Below are 17,990 nucleotides of genomic sequence, written 5' to 3'. Positions count from 1 at the left end.
AAAGAGCTCTACTCTTATATAGCTAGCCATTCATAAAATACTCGTCCTAAACCATAGATATTTAAGTCTACGGGCTTAAGTGATCAAAATCTAAGTGTGATATCACTACTTCTCCAGAACGACTTAAATTATTATGTCAGATTACTGCTAATAACCTGAAATTACTAATCTCCAATTATATCCAGAAAGAATGTGAGAAAGCTTGATCTTTCACACACTGAAGTGCAAGTTGGTACAGCCACTTTGATTGGGCAGCAGAAAGTGAAGTCTAATCCACCCAGCGTTTCCACTCTCAGGCAGACACCTAACACAAATGCTTGTGCTCAGGCAAAAGGCCTTCTAGAATGTTCAGAACAATGCTGATTGCAAAAATCAAAAATTAAAACAGCATGTTGGCCTGTACAAGGGAACAAGGGAGCAAGTGCCATACATTCAGGTAGTGAAATAGATAGATAGATAGATAGATAGATAGATAGATAGATACATACATACATACATACATAGATACATAGATACATAGATAAATCAAAAACCATGGCAGAAGAAAAAGAAGGGAGAATATGCTACAGGGATCAATTTACACAAAACCAAGCAAAAGCCAAGTATACTGTTAGAAAGCCAGAGTCTGTTTACTGGATGGGGCAAGAAACGGGAAGAATGAGAGAGGGTTCAGTCATTATCATTCTATCTTGATATTTTCTTTGGTTTGGATTTTGTGCCAGAAATTGAAACTGTGGATGTGCACACACCAAGCATGTCTTCTACCACCTACCCACACTCCAAGCCCTCTTCTTCATGTCATGACTAGCATGCTCATTCTGTGAAAATGTTTCAAGTGATATTCATAAGATGATATGCTCCTGTCTCTGTGCATTTTAGTTCTACATTGTAAGCTATTCCAAACACACACTACCAAGTCTTCTAAAGGCTTAGAAGTATAATCTCAAAATAGAGTTTTATTTTTTGTCATTCTTAAGTTTTATCATTGTATATATAAACAATTATTGATCTATTCATCAAACTTACCAAATTTTGTGATTAGTCATATAATATTTTACTTTGGAGCCATGAAAGTGTAGTCGCTGTAATTATCATTCTCAGCATAGTGAGAGGCTTTGTGAATATTAATGTCAATAAATCTATCAAGTCAATTCCCCATATGAAGCATATGTAAAATATTTATGAAATAGTCACATGTTATTATCCACATACATTGTTCTCATGTCAGGGCAGAGAAAACATACAGAAGAAACAAAAATTGTTCCTGGGTCATAGCTACTAACAGCCAAACTGGTGCTATCAAGCATCTTGCCAAAAACCATTAAAAGATAATCCTGTCTGCTGATCCCTGAGTTGTCAATGGGAGTTAAGGAAATGAGGAGTAACCGTGACAAACAGAGACTGCAGCCAGTAGATCAGGTGCTAAAACAAGACTGGATTCTGTCCTTGCACCTAACGCAGCCTTAGCACTTCATACTCCTTAATTCATTTATTCATGTCATTCTGCCCAGAAATAAACACAGTTGCAGTTCCAGGATACAATCTGCTTGAAGATTACTGAATTATACAGGCCTGGCCTGAGAATAATTCTTTTTCTTTTTATATGAACACATTGAAGAGAGACTGCTTTTCCACTTGGCTACAACCCCTGCATCCCCTCTGCATTGCTGATCTGCCCTCAGTACCAAATACTCTATCCAGCTACTCTGAGACATTAATCTAGTCAGATTCAGGCTAGGGAGGGGGTTGTAGGGCGGGGCTTGAGTCTTACATTTTAGATGCTGCAGGTCTATGGCTATTTTTTTGAGTAGCAAGGCCCTAGAAAAGGAGAAAGAATCATTCTCTTTTTTACTATAGGTCACAGGATTTCAAAAATGTAGGGTGATGTAGGGTGCATACATAGGTAGAGTTCAAAAGGGGAATCACAAGCAAAGCCTTGTGAGCAGAACATTTTGAAGTCAGGCGGCTTCATGGGATGAATGGGGATGGAGCGGGGGCGCAGGGGAGCCTGTCAGACAATTGTTAGGACAATTCCTGCCAAACCAAACAAATTCATCCTGGTGCTGGGACGAGCTTCTGGAATAAAAGTGTTCACAGTGACAGAGCATGTATTAAAGTGGTTTCTGCATGTTGTACAAATTCGGGGCCCAGAGATTAAAGGGTAGATAGGGAAACTAAAAGGATATACAGGACTTGCATAATGAGGAAGATTTACTGCTACTGAATCCCAGACTCAATCAATATCTGGCATACTAACCGAGCCAGATATCCAGAGAAAATGATCGCGCTTCACTTCTTCACTGTAATGGATTCTCTTGCCATCAAGTAACTTGAGTCTACAGATTGTATTTTAAAAGTTCTCCAAGACAAAACTCTATTTAAGAAGATAATGTATTTGTTGAAAACTATGATACCTTGTGCCCAAAGCCACTTACTTTTTCAGGTAACTAAATGGCTCTTTAAAAAAAAAAATTCTATTTCTTACTGGCTACCTTAAAGAAGCACGCTACTGTATAATACATAGGATTTGACTCTGAGGAGTCAGACCTATGCCAAGGCTAATGTGTTCGGGTAGCCATTTGGAAAGGAAATGAAAAGGCATTAGTTCATGATCAAGTAAGGCATAGGGGGCCCTAAGGAACCCTGATGAAGTGGCGGGCAGTCAGCAGCCTCCTGCAGTTGGCTGAATGCCCACCTTTAAAGGATGTCAAAGGCACATAAATGCTGTACCCAGCCCACACCGTTAGGTCTGAACACTTTTCCCTGTTACTTTAATTCCTTGCTATTTACTTTCACTTCTTTGTTCTTTCCACCCCACTCCACCTCACTCTTCTTTATTCTTTTTATCCTCCACCTGCCCCACTGTTTAAAGGGCTGAGTTGAGAAAATGCCCTCACATTGTGCCAGGAAATTACTGAAATCATCACTAGACACATCTTGACCTGACTTAGAGTCTCTTTCTATATTCTAGAGCAGTGAATCGCAATCTTTCTAATGCCAGACCCTCTTGTATTAATTGCCTTAATTGTATTAAGGCCTTAATACAGTTCCTCTTGTTGTGGTGACCCCTCAACGATAAAATTATTTCGTAGCTACTGTATAACTGTCATTTCAATAGTTTTGAATTACAATATCTGATATATAGGATATCTGATATACAACCACCAAAGGAGTCACAACCATAGGTTAAGAACTACTGTTTTAGACACCCTCAGACATAAATAAATAAATAAATAAATAATCTGTTTGGGATACAACAAAAGCCACCTGACCTAAAACAGGGGCATAGGTCAGGAGGATACTTTGGGGGGCAACATAGAGATTTACTGCTCATCCACAAATCCTATGTGTACAGATGTGTACAGATGTCAACAGACATACTCTGTAGATTCAGGAGAATGTGGTGGCTAGAACACTTACTTTGCCTTTATATCAATAGGGTTCAAATCTCAGCTTTGCTACTTACCAACAGCAGCACATTGAACATGTTACTGTCTGTTAATAAACTGGTCTGATGACAGGGTTGGACCACAAAGAGGTTCTGTGAGCAATCATGACTGTTACTGTGCTTGGGTTGAGGGATGCTTAGGAGCTTAGGAAACTGCTAACTGAAAACTTTGAGGAGAAAGACCAAAATCCACAACTGTCTGATCAAAGCAAGCTTTATTTTAGACAAATACCCAGGACTGGCCAGAGAGCTGGCTATAGAACCCTAAATCAGGATTTTTGAGAGCAGCCCTGGATGTGAGGAAGACAGGCTTATATATATGAGGGGTAGTGAGCTTCCAAATGGAGGATTTTGGTGGCAAAACAGGCAAAGTTACAGGAGCAGACCATAAGCATAACAAGATAGTCATAGTGAACTGCAACAAAGACAGAATTGCCAATCCTGGAACAGGCAGTACAGAATCATTTGTAGTGAAGGTTATACTTGAGGATAGCCCAATTCTTAAAAAAGAGAGGTTTAATCATAAACAGGATTGAACTAGTTTGTCTTTACTATAAGAAGGTTTTAAAGCCTAAGATGGAGGCAGGCTGATTCTTCAGAAATCACATTCCTTGTGGTGTCTATGTGATCACTTATAGAAATATAGCATGGGACCTCTGGCCTAATGAATGGTTCACTGCATTAATGGATTCAAAACTTTAACAGAATATTGTGAACTAGTAGAACTATGGGATCTGGTTTGAAGAAGAAGGCATGGGCAATGAAGGTCGTCTTTGAAGAGCATACTTTGCCCTGCCCCTCTGATTACAGTTCCACTCACCTAGTAGACCAAAAGGTTTCTTTTCCTCCACACATTCTCACTTGCATGATGATTCTTTCTTGCAATAGGCCCAAAGCATTAGGTCAACTAACCACAGATTAGCCCTTAAGACTGTGGGAAATGCCGGGCGTGGTGGCGCACGCCTTTAATCCCAGCACTCGGGAGGCAGAGGCAGGCGGATTTCTGAGTTCAAGGCCAGCCTGGTCTACAAAGTGAGTTCCAGGACAGCCAGCACTATACAGAGAAACCCTGTCTTGAAAAAACCAAAAAAAAAAAAAAAAAAAAAAAAAAGACTGTGGGAAAGAACTCTGAAAACATGACTTCAAGAATGCTTAATTCTTGCAAAATATAAGGATGCATTATGAATTCTGTGAAGGGCTTCATGGACCTAAAAGAACAGAGGCAGCAGCATTATAAGCCAACTTGTCAGAAAAATATTGAGGAAGGAGACAAAGATTTAGGTAGTGGTGATCACAAGGCAAGATCCCACATAACTAAGTTTATTGTTTGTACTTATAAAAGCAGGCAGATTCCTGAGTTCAAGGTCAGCCTGGGATAAACTAGATTAGGCCTAGGTGGGGTGGGAATGGTGATCTCAGAGCTGGATCCCACCCAGTTAGCTTATTATCTGTGTTTATAAAGGTGGGCGGCAGATCTCTGAATTTATTTGGCATGTAAAAAAATGTACTTGTTGTCTTCTAAAAATTAAGGGGCTAAGAAAAGGCTGATTCATAGGATAATCAAAAGGGAACCTAAAGTAATCAACTGAATTGATATGTAAATAAAAGAATGGGTTTGTAAGAGAGAGCTACCCAGAAAGAACTTCTTGAAGAGTGAACACAGATCTTTTAGAATTTTTCTAGCAGCTTTTCTGACTTTGGTCGGAAAACCTATGAGCTATCCAGAGAGCTTTTAGATTTTTTTTTCTAGCAAGACCTGAGCTGTCTGGAGATCTATGTAGAGCTATCTCAAGCAGAACACAAGTATGTCAGTTTCCACCCCACCTCATTGACCTCAAGTCATTCTTTTGCCACTCCCAAACACCCCTTCCTCAGAACCCTTCTCCAAGCTGAGGCTGGTTCTTGGCAGCCACACAAACAGGAAGTTAATAGAAGCAGCATGCAGATGTAATCAGTGGCTGCACTTGCAGCATTAGAATCATGCTAATCACAACGAAGTCACCAATGCTAGGTTCTAATTCAGACACAAAGGCTGTGAGCAGAGTTTTGTTTAAATTTGCCTAAATCAACCATAGGCACATACATGTACAATAAAATTAGCAATCAAAAGAAACTGTCTTCCTCAAGGACTTCTTTCCTAGAACCTTCTCCTGGCTTCTGTTGACAACACAGGCAAGTGCATAGACCTATATGCAGACAAAACATCCTTATCTTGAAGATGAAAATAAATGTTATTTTTTTAAAGAAAGAAATTTTATTTTAAAAATTTGTTATTTATTTTTGAAAGAAACTGCCCTCCAAGAATTATACAGTTCTCCAAAGCCATCATCCAATCTCCTGAACCCCATATACATAGTACATTCGTTCCTAAGGAAATCTACAAGACCAGATAAGCTATCTGAGTACAGAATGTGAACAATTCAGTGTCAGAGCTGATGTCTCTTCCCATCCAGTGGTTATAAAAAAATTGAATATTTAATATGTTTTGAACATGAATTAACTAGCAGATGACCCACAGATCAAAGACTCAGCCTTTCTTACCTCTGTCTCACATGTTTCACACCCCTTAATCAGTGGGTTCTAGGTCTCGCTAAGAATTCCTCATTCTTTGTGTGTGCAAATGAAAACTTTCTAGTAAGATAAAATGTGTGCCTAGAGAAAGACTTCATGATGCTGTCTAACATTTGCACCTTCATATAAGTTGTAGTTTAAAGTAAACTTTCTCTCCAGTTAATCTTCTGACATTGAAAAAAAATAACTTTAATTAAAAAGATTAAAGTTAAATAAAGTTAAAGTTTCTAACTTCAGTTTCCTCATCTATAAAACAACTATAATTATAATACCTACACCTTAAGAATGTTATGGGCATAAATAAAGTAACATATATATATGCGTTTGTGTTTGTGTGTGTGTGTGTGTGTGTACACATACATATATATACATATATATTGTGTGTATGTGAGAGAGAGAGAGAGAGAGAGAGAGGTAACATCTGGAGTTACTTTGCCCCATAAGATTTTTTAAATTGATTTAAATTCTTGCTTAAACACTTTGAGAAATCAAAATCCTCCATAAGAATTGTACATTGAAAAAAATAAAAGAATTCTACATTGAGAGGAAGCTAGACTCCCAGGCACTCTAACAAGCCTAGGATTATAGGTGAGGAGGCCGCAATATCTGCCCCCAAACTGGGAGTAACTGGGAATAACAGGACCCAGGGACTCAGGAACCACCGGTTCCTTCTGGTCTGAGCTGGTGCACTAGCTCCACACCAAGTCTCACAAAACCCAGAAGAAGCTCTACTGTCAGGGGCTCTATCACTCCCAGGATCATAGGATCACAGGAACTCAGGAGCTTGGTCACACTAGGATTTCAGGATCTCAGAGGCAGCTTGACTCCCAGGGCTCTGACACACCCAGAATCTCAAGATCACAGGATCCCAGAAGCAGAGGGTCACATAGACAGCTGGACTCTGAGGAGTTCTAACACAACCAGGACCACAGGAGGGACAGGCTCCAGTCAGAGACAGCAAGGGCAGGGAGTACTTGAGATAATCAGATGGTGGGAGGTAAGCATAAGAACAGAAGCAACAGAAACCAAGTTTACTTGGCATCATCAGAACCCAAATCTCCCACCATAGCAAGTCCTGCATACATCATCACACCAGAAAAGCAAGATTCAGATCTAAAATCATTTCTCACGATGATAATAGAGGATTTTAAGAAGGACTTAAATAACTCCCTTTTAAAAATACAGAGCACAGGTAAACAAGTAGAAACCACTAGAGGGGAAACACAAAAATCCCTTAAAGAATTACAGGAAAAAACAATCAAACAGGTGAAGGAAATGAACAAAACCATCCAGGATCTAAAACAACAAAATTATAGAAGAAAACTTCCCTAACCTAAAGAAAGAGATGCCCATGAACATACAAGAAGCCTACAAATAGACAGGACCAGAAAAGAAATTCCTCCCGACACATAATAATCAGAACAAAAATGCACTAAATAAAGATAGAATATTAAAAGCAGTAAGGGAAAAGGGTCAAGTAACATATAAAGGCAGACATATCAGAATTACACCAGACTTTTCACCAGAGACTATGAAAGCCAGAAGATCCTAGACAGATGTTATACAGACCCTAAGAGAACACAAAGCCAGCCCAGGCTACTATACCTAGCAAAACTCTCAATTACCATATCAGGAGAAACCAAAATATTCTATGTCGAAATGAAATTTACACAGTATCTTTCCACAAATCCAGCCCTAGAAAGGATAATAACAGAAAAACACCAATACAAGGAGGGAAACTACACCCTAGAAAAAGCAAGAAAGTAATCTTCTTTCAAAAAACCCAAAAGAAGATAGCTACACAAACACAATTTCACCTCTAACAACAAAAATAACAGGAAGCAGCAATCACTTTTCCTTAATATTTCTTATCATCAACGGACTGAATTTCCCAATAAATAGACATTAACAGACTGGATATGTAAACAGGACCCAGCATTTTGCTGCATACAGGAAATGCACCTCAGTGAAAAAAAACAGACACTACCTCAGATTAAAAGACTGGAAAAAAAATCTAAGCAAATGGTCCTAAGAGACAAGCTGGAATAGCCATTCTAATATTGAATAAAATTGAATTTCAACCAAAAGTTATCAAAAAAGATAAATAAGGGCACTTCATACTGGTCAAAGGAAAAGTCTATCAAGAAGAATTCTCAATCTTAAACATCTATGCTCCAAATGCAAGGGCGCCTACATTCATAAAAGAAACTTTACTAAAGCTCAAAGCACACATTGTATCTCACACAATAATTGTGGGGGACTACAGCACCCCCACTCTCAGCAATGGACATATCCTAGAAACAGAAACTAAACAGAGACACAGTGAAGCTTACAGAAGTTACAAAACAAATTATTTTAACAGGTATTTATAGAACATTTCATCCTAAAAAATAAAACAATACACCTTCTTCTCAGCACCTCATGTTACCTTCTCCAAAATTGACTATATAATTGGTCACAAAACAGGCCTTAACAGATACAAGAAGACTGAAATAATCCCATGCATCCTATCAGATAACCAGGAAATAAGGCTGGTCTTCAATAACAACAAAAACAATGGAAAACCCAAATACACATGGAAGCTGAACAATGATTCTACTTAATAATAACATGGTCAAGGAAGAAATAAAGAAAGAAATTAAAGACTTATTAGAGTTTAATGAAAATGAAGGTACATCATACCAAAATTTATGGGACACAATGAAAGCACTGGTAAGAGGTAAACTCCTAGCTCTGAGTGTCTCTAAAAAAGAAACTGGAGAGAGCAAACACTAGCACTTGACAACATGCCTGAAAGTTCTGGAACAAAATGAAGCAAATACACCCAAAAAGGAGAAGATGGCAGGAAATAATCAAACTCAGGGCTGAAATCAACCAAGTAGAAACAGAAAGAACTATACAAAGAATCAACAAAACCAGGAGCTTGTTCTTTGAGAAAATCAACAAGATAGATAAACCCTAAACCAGACTAACCAGAGGGCACAGAGACAGTATCCAAGTTAATAAAATCAGAAATGAAAAGGGAGACATAATAATGGAAACTGAGGAAATTCAAAAATGATCAGATTCTACTACAAAAGCTATTACTCAATCAAATTGGAAAATCTGTATGAAAAGGACAATTTTCTAGACAGATACCAGGTCCCAAAGTTAAATCAGGATTAAATAAAACATCTAAATAGTCCCATAACCCCTAAAGAAATAGAAGTACTCATTAAGTCTCCCAACCAAAGAGCCCAGGACCAGATGGGTTTAGTGCAGAGTTCTATCAGACCTTCAAAGAAGACCTAATACCAAGTGCTCAACAAACTATTCCTCAAAATAGAAACAGAAAGAACCAATTCATTCTATGAAGCCAGAGTTACACTGGTACTAAAACCACACAAAGACCCAACAAAGAAAGAGAACTTCAGACCAATTTCCCTTATGAATATCGATGCATAAGTACTCAATAAAATTCTTGCAAACCAAATCCAAGAACATATCATAATGATCATTCACCATGATCAAGTAGGGTTTATCCCAGGGATTCAGGGACGGTTCAATATACGGGAGTCCACCAAAGTAATCCACTACATAAACAGTCTCAAAGAAAAAAAGCCACATAATCATTACATTAGATACTGAAAAAGCATTTGATAAAATCCAACACCCCTTCATGTTAAAAGTATTGGAAAGATCAGGGATTCAAGGTACATTCCTCGACATAATAAAGCAACATACAGCAAAACAGGAGCCAACATCAAATTAAATGGAGAGAAACTTGAAACAATCTCACTAAAATCAGGGACTAGACAAGGCTGCCCATTCTCTCCATGTCTATTCAATATAATACTTCAAGTCTTAGCCAGAGCAATTAGACAACAAAAGGAGACCAAGGGGATACAGATTGGAAAGGAAGAAGTAAAAATATCACTATTTGCAGATGATAGGGTAGTATGCTTAAGTGACCCCCAAAATTCCACCAGAACCTGATAGACAACTTCAGCAAAGTGACTGGATATAAAATTAACTCAAACAAACCAGTAGCCCTCCTATACTTAAAGGATAAAGCGCTGAAAAGAAATTAGGGAAACAACACCTTTCACAATAATCTTACAAATAATATAAAACTTGGTGTGACTCTAACCAAGCAAATGAAAGATCTGTATGACAAGAACTTCCAGGCTCTGAAAAAAAGGAATCAAAGATCACAGAATATGGAAAGATCTCCCATGGTCATGGATTGGCAGGAATAATATAGTAAAAATGGATGTCTTGTTGAAAGCAATCTGCAGATTCAATGCAATCCCCACCAAAATTCCAAATCAATTCTTCACAGAATTAGAAAGAACAACTTGCAAACTCATTTGGAATAACAAAAAACACAGGATAGAAAAACGACTCTCAACAATAGAGGAACTTCTGGGGAAATCACCATCCCTGCCCTCAATACAGAGGGCAATGTGTATGTGTGGTATTGGTACACAGACAGGCAGGAAGATCAATGGAATAGAATTGAAGACCCAGAAATAAACCCACACACCTATGGTCACTTGATTTTTGATAAAGGAAATAAAACCGTCCAGTTGAAAAAGGACAAAATTTTCAACAAGTGATGCTGGTTCAACTGGAGGTCAGCATGTTGAAGAATGCAAATTGATCCATTCTTATCTCCTGGTCCAAAATTCAAGTCCAAGTTGATCAAGGACCACTACATAAAACCAGATACACTGAAACTAATAGAAAAGAAAGTGGGGAAAAATGGATCAATTCACATTCTTCTACATGATAACCGCCAGTTGAGATTCTTTTATCATTGAGAAGAGTTTTTGCTATCCTAGGTTTTTTGTTGTTCCAGATGAATTTGCAGATTGCCCTTTCTAATTCCTTGAAGAATTGAGTTGGAATTTTGATGGGGATTGCATTGAATCTGTAGATTGCTTTCGGCAGGATACCCATTTTCACTATATTGATCCTGCCAATCCATGAGCATGGGAGATCTTTCCATCTTCTGAGATCTTCTTTAATTTCTTTCTTCAGAGACTTGAAGTTCTTATCATACAGATCTTTCACTTCCTTGGTTAGAGTCACACCAAGGTATTTTATATTATTTGTGACTATTGAGAAGGGTGTTGTTTCCCTAATGTCTTTCTCAGCCTGTTTATCCTTTAGTATACAAAAAGGCCATTGAATTGTTTGAGTTAATTTTATATCCAGCTACTCCACTGAAGCTGTTTATTAGGTTTAGGAGTTCTCTGGTGGAATTTTTAAGGTCAATTATATATACTATCATATCATTTGCAAATAGTGGTATTTTGAATTCTTCCTTTCCAATTTATATCCCCTTGATCTCCTTTTGTTTTCAATTGCTCTGGCTAGGACTTCAAGTACTATATTGAATAGGTAGAGAGAAAGTGGGCAGCCTTGTCTAGTCCCTGATTTTAGTGGGATTGCTACTATTCTTATCACCTTGTACTAAGGTCAAGTCTAAGTGGATCAAGTAACTCCACATAAAACCAGAGACACTGAAACTTGTAGAAGACAAAGTGGGGAAAGGCCTTGAAGATACGGGCACAGGGGAAAAATTCCTGAATAGAACAGCAATGGCTTGTGCTGTATATCGAGAATTGACAAATAGGACCTCATAAAATTGCAAAGCTTCTGTAAGGCAAAAGACACTGTCAATAAGACAAAAAGGCCACCAACAGATTGGGAAAGGATCTTTACCAATCCTAAATCAGATAGGGGACTAATATCCAATATAAATAAAGACTCAAGAAGATAGACTCCAGAAAACCAAATAACCCCGTTAAAAATGGGGCACAGAGCTAAACAAAGAATTCTCAACTGAGGATTATCAAATGGCTGAGAAGCACCTAAAAAAAATGTTCAACATCCTTAATCAGCAGGGAAATGCAAATCAAAACAACCCTGAGATTCTACCTCACACTAGTCAGAATGACTAAGAACAAAAATTCAGGTGACAGCCGATGCTGGTGAGGATGTGGAGAAAGAGGAACACTCCTCCATTGTTGGTGGGATGGCAGACTTGTACAACCACTTTGGAAATCAGTCTGGCGGTTCCTCAGAAAATTGGACATAGTAATACCGGAGGATCCCACAATACTCCTCCTGGGCATATATCCAGAAGGTGTTCCAACTGGTAATAAGAACACATGTTCCACTATGTTCATAGCAGCCTTATTTATAATAGCCAGAAGCTGGAAAGAACCCAGATGCCCCTCAACAAAGGAATGGATACAGAAAATGTGGTACATTTACACAATGGAGTACCACTCAGCTATTAAAAACAATGAATTTATGAAATTCTTAGGCAAATGGATGGATCTGGAGGGTATCATCTTGAGTGTGGCAACCCAGTATCAAAAGAACTCACATGATATGCACTCACTGATAAGTGGATACTAGCCCAGAAACTTAGAATACCCAAGATTCAATTTGCAAAACACACTAAACTCAAGAAGAACAAAGACCAAAGTGTGGACACTTTGCCATTCCTTAGAATTGGGAACAAAACACCCATGGAAGGAGTTGCAGAGACAAAGTTTGGAGCTGAGACGAAAGAATGGACTATCCAGAGACTGTTCCACCCAGAGATCCATCCAATAATCAGTCAACAAACTCGGACACTATTGCATATGCCAGCAAGATTTTGCTGAAAGGACCCTGATATAGCTGTCTCTTGTGAGGCTATGCCAGTGCTTGGCAAACACAGAAGTGGATGCTCACAGTCAGCTATTAGATGGAACACAGGGTCCCCAATAGAGGAGCTAGAGAGAGTACCCAAGGAGCTGAAGGGGTCTGCTTCCCTATAGGTGGAACAACAATATGAACTAACCAGTACACCCAGAGCTGCATATGTAGCAGAAGATGGCCTAGTCGGCCATCATTGGGAAGAAAGGCCCCTTGGTCTTGCAAATGTTATATGCCCCAGTAGAGGGGAAACACCAGGGCCAAGAAGTGGGAGTGGGTGGGTAAGGGGAGGGGGAGGGTATAGGAGACTTTCGGGATAGCATTTGAAACGTAAATAAACTAAATACATAATTAAAAATGGAAAAAAAGAAAGAAAGAAAGTCAGCAAGAGCCTTGAACACATAGGCACAACAGAAAATTTCCTGAACAGAACACCAATGGCTTATGTTCTAAGATCAAAAATGAACAAGTGTCTGGTCAGCCCTGGAGGGCTTTGCCTGAGCATCGGCAGGAGACATCTTGGTTCTGGGACTCCGTGGAGAGTAGTCTGCACAGGTGAGAGTGTGGACTACAGAAGCTAACAGCTTCTGGGACAGGCGGGAGCCACAGACCTTCTGAGGCAGCCCCCTTTTCGGGCTCCAGATATCCGGGCACCTTCCCTGCCAGAGGAGAGGTGTCAACCCTGCCCAGGAGGGCTTTACAGGAGCACCTGGGGGAGCCATCTTGGTTCCCGGATCCCGCTGAGACTAGTCTGTGCACATGAGAGTGTGGAGTACAGAAGCTAACAGATTCTGTGACAGGCCGAAACAACACAGCTTCTGAGACAGATCGTGTTTTGGGCCTTCATCTTCAGCCAGGAGGGAGGTCCAAATGCCAGATATCTGTGTACCTTCCCTGTAAGAGGAGAGCTTGCCTGCAGAGAGTGCTCTGACCACTGAAATTCAGAGGAGAGATCTAGTATCCCAGGTCTGCTGATAGAGGCTAACAGAATCACAAGAGGAAAAATCTCTAACCAGAGACAATTAAATCAACTAACTCCAGAGATTACCAGATGGCAAAAGGTAAATGTAAGAATCTTAACAGCAGAAACCAAGACCACTCACCATCATCAGAACCCAACACCTCGCCCAGTCCAGGGCACCCCAAAAAGCTAGACCCAGATTTAAAAGCATATCTCATGATGATGGTAGAGGACATCAAGAAGGACTTTAATAACTCACTCAAAGAAATACAGGAGAACACTGCTAAACAGGTAGAAGACCTTAAAGAAGAAGCACAAAAATCCCTTAAAGAATTACAGGAAAACACAACCAAACAGGTGATGGAATTGAATAAAATCATCCAAAACCTAAAAAGGGAAGTAGACACAATAAAGAAAACCCAAAGTGAGGCAATGCTGGAGATAGAAACCCTAGGAAAGAAATCTGGAACCATAGATGCGAGCATCAGCAACAGAATACAAGAGATGGGAGAGAGAATCTCAGGTGCAGAAGATTCCATAGAGAACATCGGTACAACAATCAAAGAAAATACAAAATGCAAAAAGATCCTAACACAAAACATCCAGGAAATCTAGGACACAATGAGAAGACCAAACCTACGGATAACAGGAGTTGATGAGAATGAAGATTTTCAACTCAAAGGGCCAGCAAATATCTTCAACAAAATTATAGAAGAAAACTTCCCAAACCTAAAGAAAGAGATGCCCATGAACATACAAGAAGCCTACAGAACTCCAAATAGACTGGACCAGAAAAGAAATTCCTCCCAATACATAATAATCAGAACAACAAATGGAATAAATAAAGATAGAATATTAAAAGCAGTAAGGGAAAAAGGTCAAGTAACATATAAAGGCAAGCCTATCAATTACACCAGGCTTTTCACCAGAGACTATGAATGCCAGAAGATCCTGGACAGATGTTATACAGACACTAAGAGAACACAAATGCCAGCCCAGGCTACTATACCCAGCCAAACTTTCAATTACCTTAGATGGAGAAACAAAAGTATTCCACAACAGAACCAAATTCACACATTATCTTTCCACGAATCCCGCCCTTCAAAGGATAACAACAGAAAAAAACCAATACAAGGACAGAAACCATGTCCTAGGAAAAGCAAGAAGGTAATCCCTCAACAAACCTAAAAGAAGACAGCCACAAGAACAGAATGCCAACTTTAACAACAAAAATAATAGGAAGCAACAATTACTTTTCCTTAATATCTCTTAATATCGATGGACTCAACTCCCCAATAAAAAGACATAGACTAACAGATTGGCTACACAAACAAGACACAACATTTTGCTGCTTACAGGAAACCCATCTCAGTGAAAAAGATAGACAATACCTCAGAATGAAAGGCTGGAAAACAATTTTCCAAGCAAATGGTCTGAAGAAACAAGCTGGAGTAGCCATTCTAATATCTAATAAAATCGACTTCCAACCCAAAGTCATTAAAAAAACAAGGAGGGACACTTCATACTCATCAAATGTAAAATCTTCCAAGAGAAACTATTGAAAGACTCTGAGAGGAGCCCCTTGCTCAGGCCTCAGGACAATAGTGGACACCCAAGAACTCATGATAGACCGAGCTTGTTGCAAACCACATGAGGCTTTATTCGGGGAAAGCCAGAGCTCTGGGGATGACTCATATCCCATGCAGGGGTAGAGGAGTTGACCTAGAGGAGGAGGGGAAAGAGGTCCCAATTTTTATAGGCCCTCAAGGGGGGAAAGAAGAAGGGGGAGAGTAGGGGATTTCCAGATCTAAACAATGTCTATTCTCAAGAAATGGGTATGGGAGGGGTACAAGGAAAGAGTCTAATGAAGGTGCAACAATGGGCACACACCTGGTTAGAACACTGGCAGACACACAGGTTCGAGGAGTGGCCAGAGCATTGTGCACCTCTATTTTTCTAAATCAGTGAAGCTAGTTCTGCTAACATTGACATCTATCTTGCCAATTTCAGGGCTTCTGTGACCTTGTACATTCTGTCAGGATCTTTCACTCTCAATTCTGAATATCTATGCTCCAAATACAAGGGCAGCCACATTCATTAAAGAATCTTTAATAAAGCACAAAGCATACATTGCACCTCACACAATAATAGTGGGAGACTTCAACACACCACTTTCACCAATGGACAGATCATGGAAACAGAAACTAAACAGGGACACTGTGAAACTAACAGAAGTTATTAAACAAATGGACTTAACAGATATCTACACAGCATTTTATCCTAAAACAAAAGGATATACCTTCTTCTCAGCACCTCATGGTACCTTCTCCAAAATTGACCACAGAATTAGCCACAAAACAAGTCTCAACAGATACAAAAATATTGAAATTGTCCCATGCATCCTATCAGATCACCATGGACTAAGGCTGATCTTCAATAACAAAATAAATAATAGCAATCCAACATTCACGTGGAAACTGAACAACATTCTTCTCAATGATACCTTGGTCAAGGAAGGAATAAAGAAAGAAATTAAGGACTTTTTAGAGTTTAATGAAAATGAAGCCACAACATACTTATGGGACTCAATGAAAGCATTTCTAAGAGGAAAAGTCATAGCTCTGAGTGCCTCCAAAAAGAAACTAGAGAAAGCACACATTAGCAGGTTGACCTAAAAGCTCTCGAACAAAAGGAAGCAAATTCACCCAAGAGGAGTAGACTGCAGGAAATAATCAAACTCAGGGGCAAAATCAACCAAGTGGAAACAAGAAGAACTATTCAAAGAATCAATCAAAGGAGGAGCTGGTTCTTTGAGAAAATCAACAAGATAGATGAACCCTTAGCCAGACACACTAGAGGGCACAGGGAAAGCATCCTAATTAACAAAATCAGAAATGAAAAGGGAGACATAACAACAGATCCTGAAGAAATCCAAAACACCATCAAATCCTTCTACAAAAGTCTATACTCAACAAAACTGGAGAACCTGGATGAAATGGACAAGTTTCTATACAGATACCAGGTACCAAAGTTAAATCAAGATCAGATTAATGATCTAAACAGTCCTATATCCCCTAAAGAAATAGAAGCAGTCATTAAAAGTCTCCCAACCAAAAAGAGCCCAGGACCAGATGGGTTTAGTGCAGAGTTCTATCAGACCTTCAAAGAAGATCTAATCCCAGTTCTTCACAAACTATTCCACAAAATAGAAACAGAAGAAATGGGTATGTTGTGGCTTCATTTTCATTAAACTCTAAAAAGTCCTTAATTTCTTCCTACCCAACTCATTCTATGAAGCCACAATTACTCTGATACCTAAACCACAAAAAGACCCAACAAAGATAGAGAACTTCAGACCAATTTCCCTTATGAATATCAATACAAAAATCCTCAATAAAGTTCTCGCTAACAATCTAAGAACACATCAAAACAATCATCCATCCTGACCAAGTAGGTTTCATCCTAGGGATGCAGGGATGGTTCAATATATGGAAATCCATCAATGTAATCCAGTATATAAACAAACTCAAAGACACAAACCACATGATCATCTCGTTAGATGCAGAGAAAGCATTTGATAAAATCCAACACCCATTCATGATAAAAGTCTTGGAAAGATCAGGAATTCAAGGCCCATACCTAAACATGATAAAAGCAATCTACAGCAAACCAGTAGCCAACATCAAAGTAAATGGTGAGAAGCTGGAAGCAATCCCACTAAAATCAGGGACTAGACAAGGCTGCTCACTTTTTCCCTACCTATTCAACATTGTACTTGAAGTCCTAGCCAGAGCATTCGACAACAAAAGGAGATCAAGGGGATACAAATTGTAAAAGAAGAAGTCAAAATATCACTCTTTGCAGATGATATGATAGTATATATAAGTGACCCTAAAAATTCCACTCCTAAGAACTCCTAAGCCTGATAAACAGCTTCAATGATGTAGCTGGATATAAAATTAACTCAAACAAGTCAATGGCCTTTCTGTATACAAAGGATAAACAGGCTGAGAAAGACATTAGGGAAACAACACCCTTCTCAATAGTCACAAATAATATAAAATACCTTGACGTGACTCTAACTAAGGAAGTGAAAGATCTGTATGATAAGAACTTCAAGTCTCTGAAGAAAGAAATTAAAGAAGATCTCAGAAGATGGAAAGATCTCCCATGCTCATGGATCGACAGGATCAATATAGTGAAAATGGGTATCCTGCCAAAAGCAATCTACAGATTCAATGCAATCCCCATCAAAATTCCAACTCAATTCTTCAAGGAATTAGAAAGGGCAATCTGCAAATTCATCTGGAACAA

General features: G+C 39.0%; 1 non-coding gene across 1 annotated transcript; it reads left to right on the top strand.

The window, feature by feature from the left end:
• Positions 1-5,099: 5,099 nt before the first annotated feature.
• Positions 5,100-5,162, top strand: LOC115490035. The gene has a single exon (XR_003955464.1). It is a non-coding gene; the product is annotated as a U7 small nuclear RNA (small nuclear RNA).
• Positions 5,163-17,990: the final 12,828 nt, after the last annotated feature.

This window comes from Mus musculus, chromosome 4, assembly GCF_000001635.26.
Source record: "Mus musculus strain C57BL/6J chromosome 4, GRCm38.p6 C57BL/6J".
NCBI lineage: Eukaryota > Metazoa > Chordata > Mammalia > Rodentia > Muridae > Mus > Mus musculus.
Note: the sequence above shows the minus strand (reverse complement) of the source record. Positions and strands in the feature narration are given on the sequence as shown.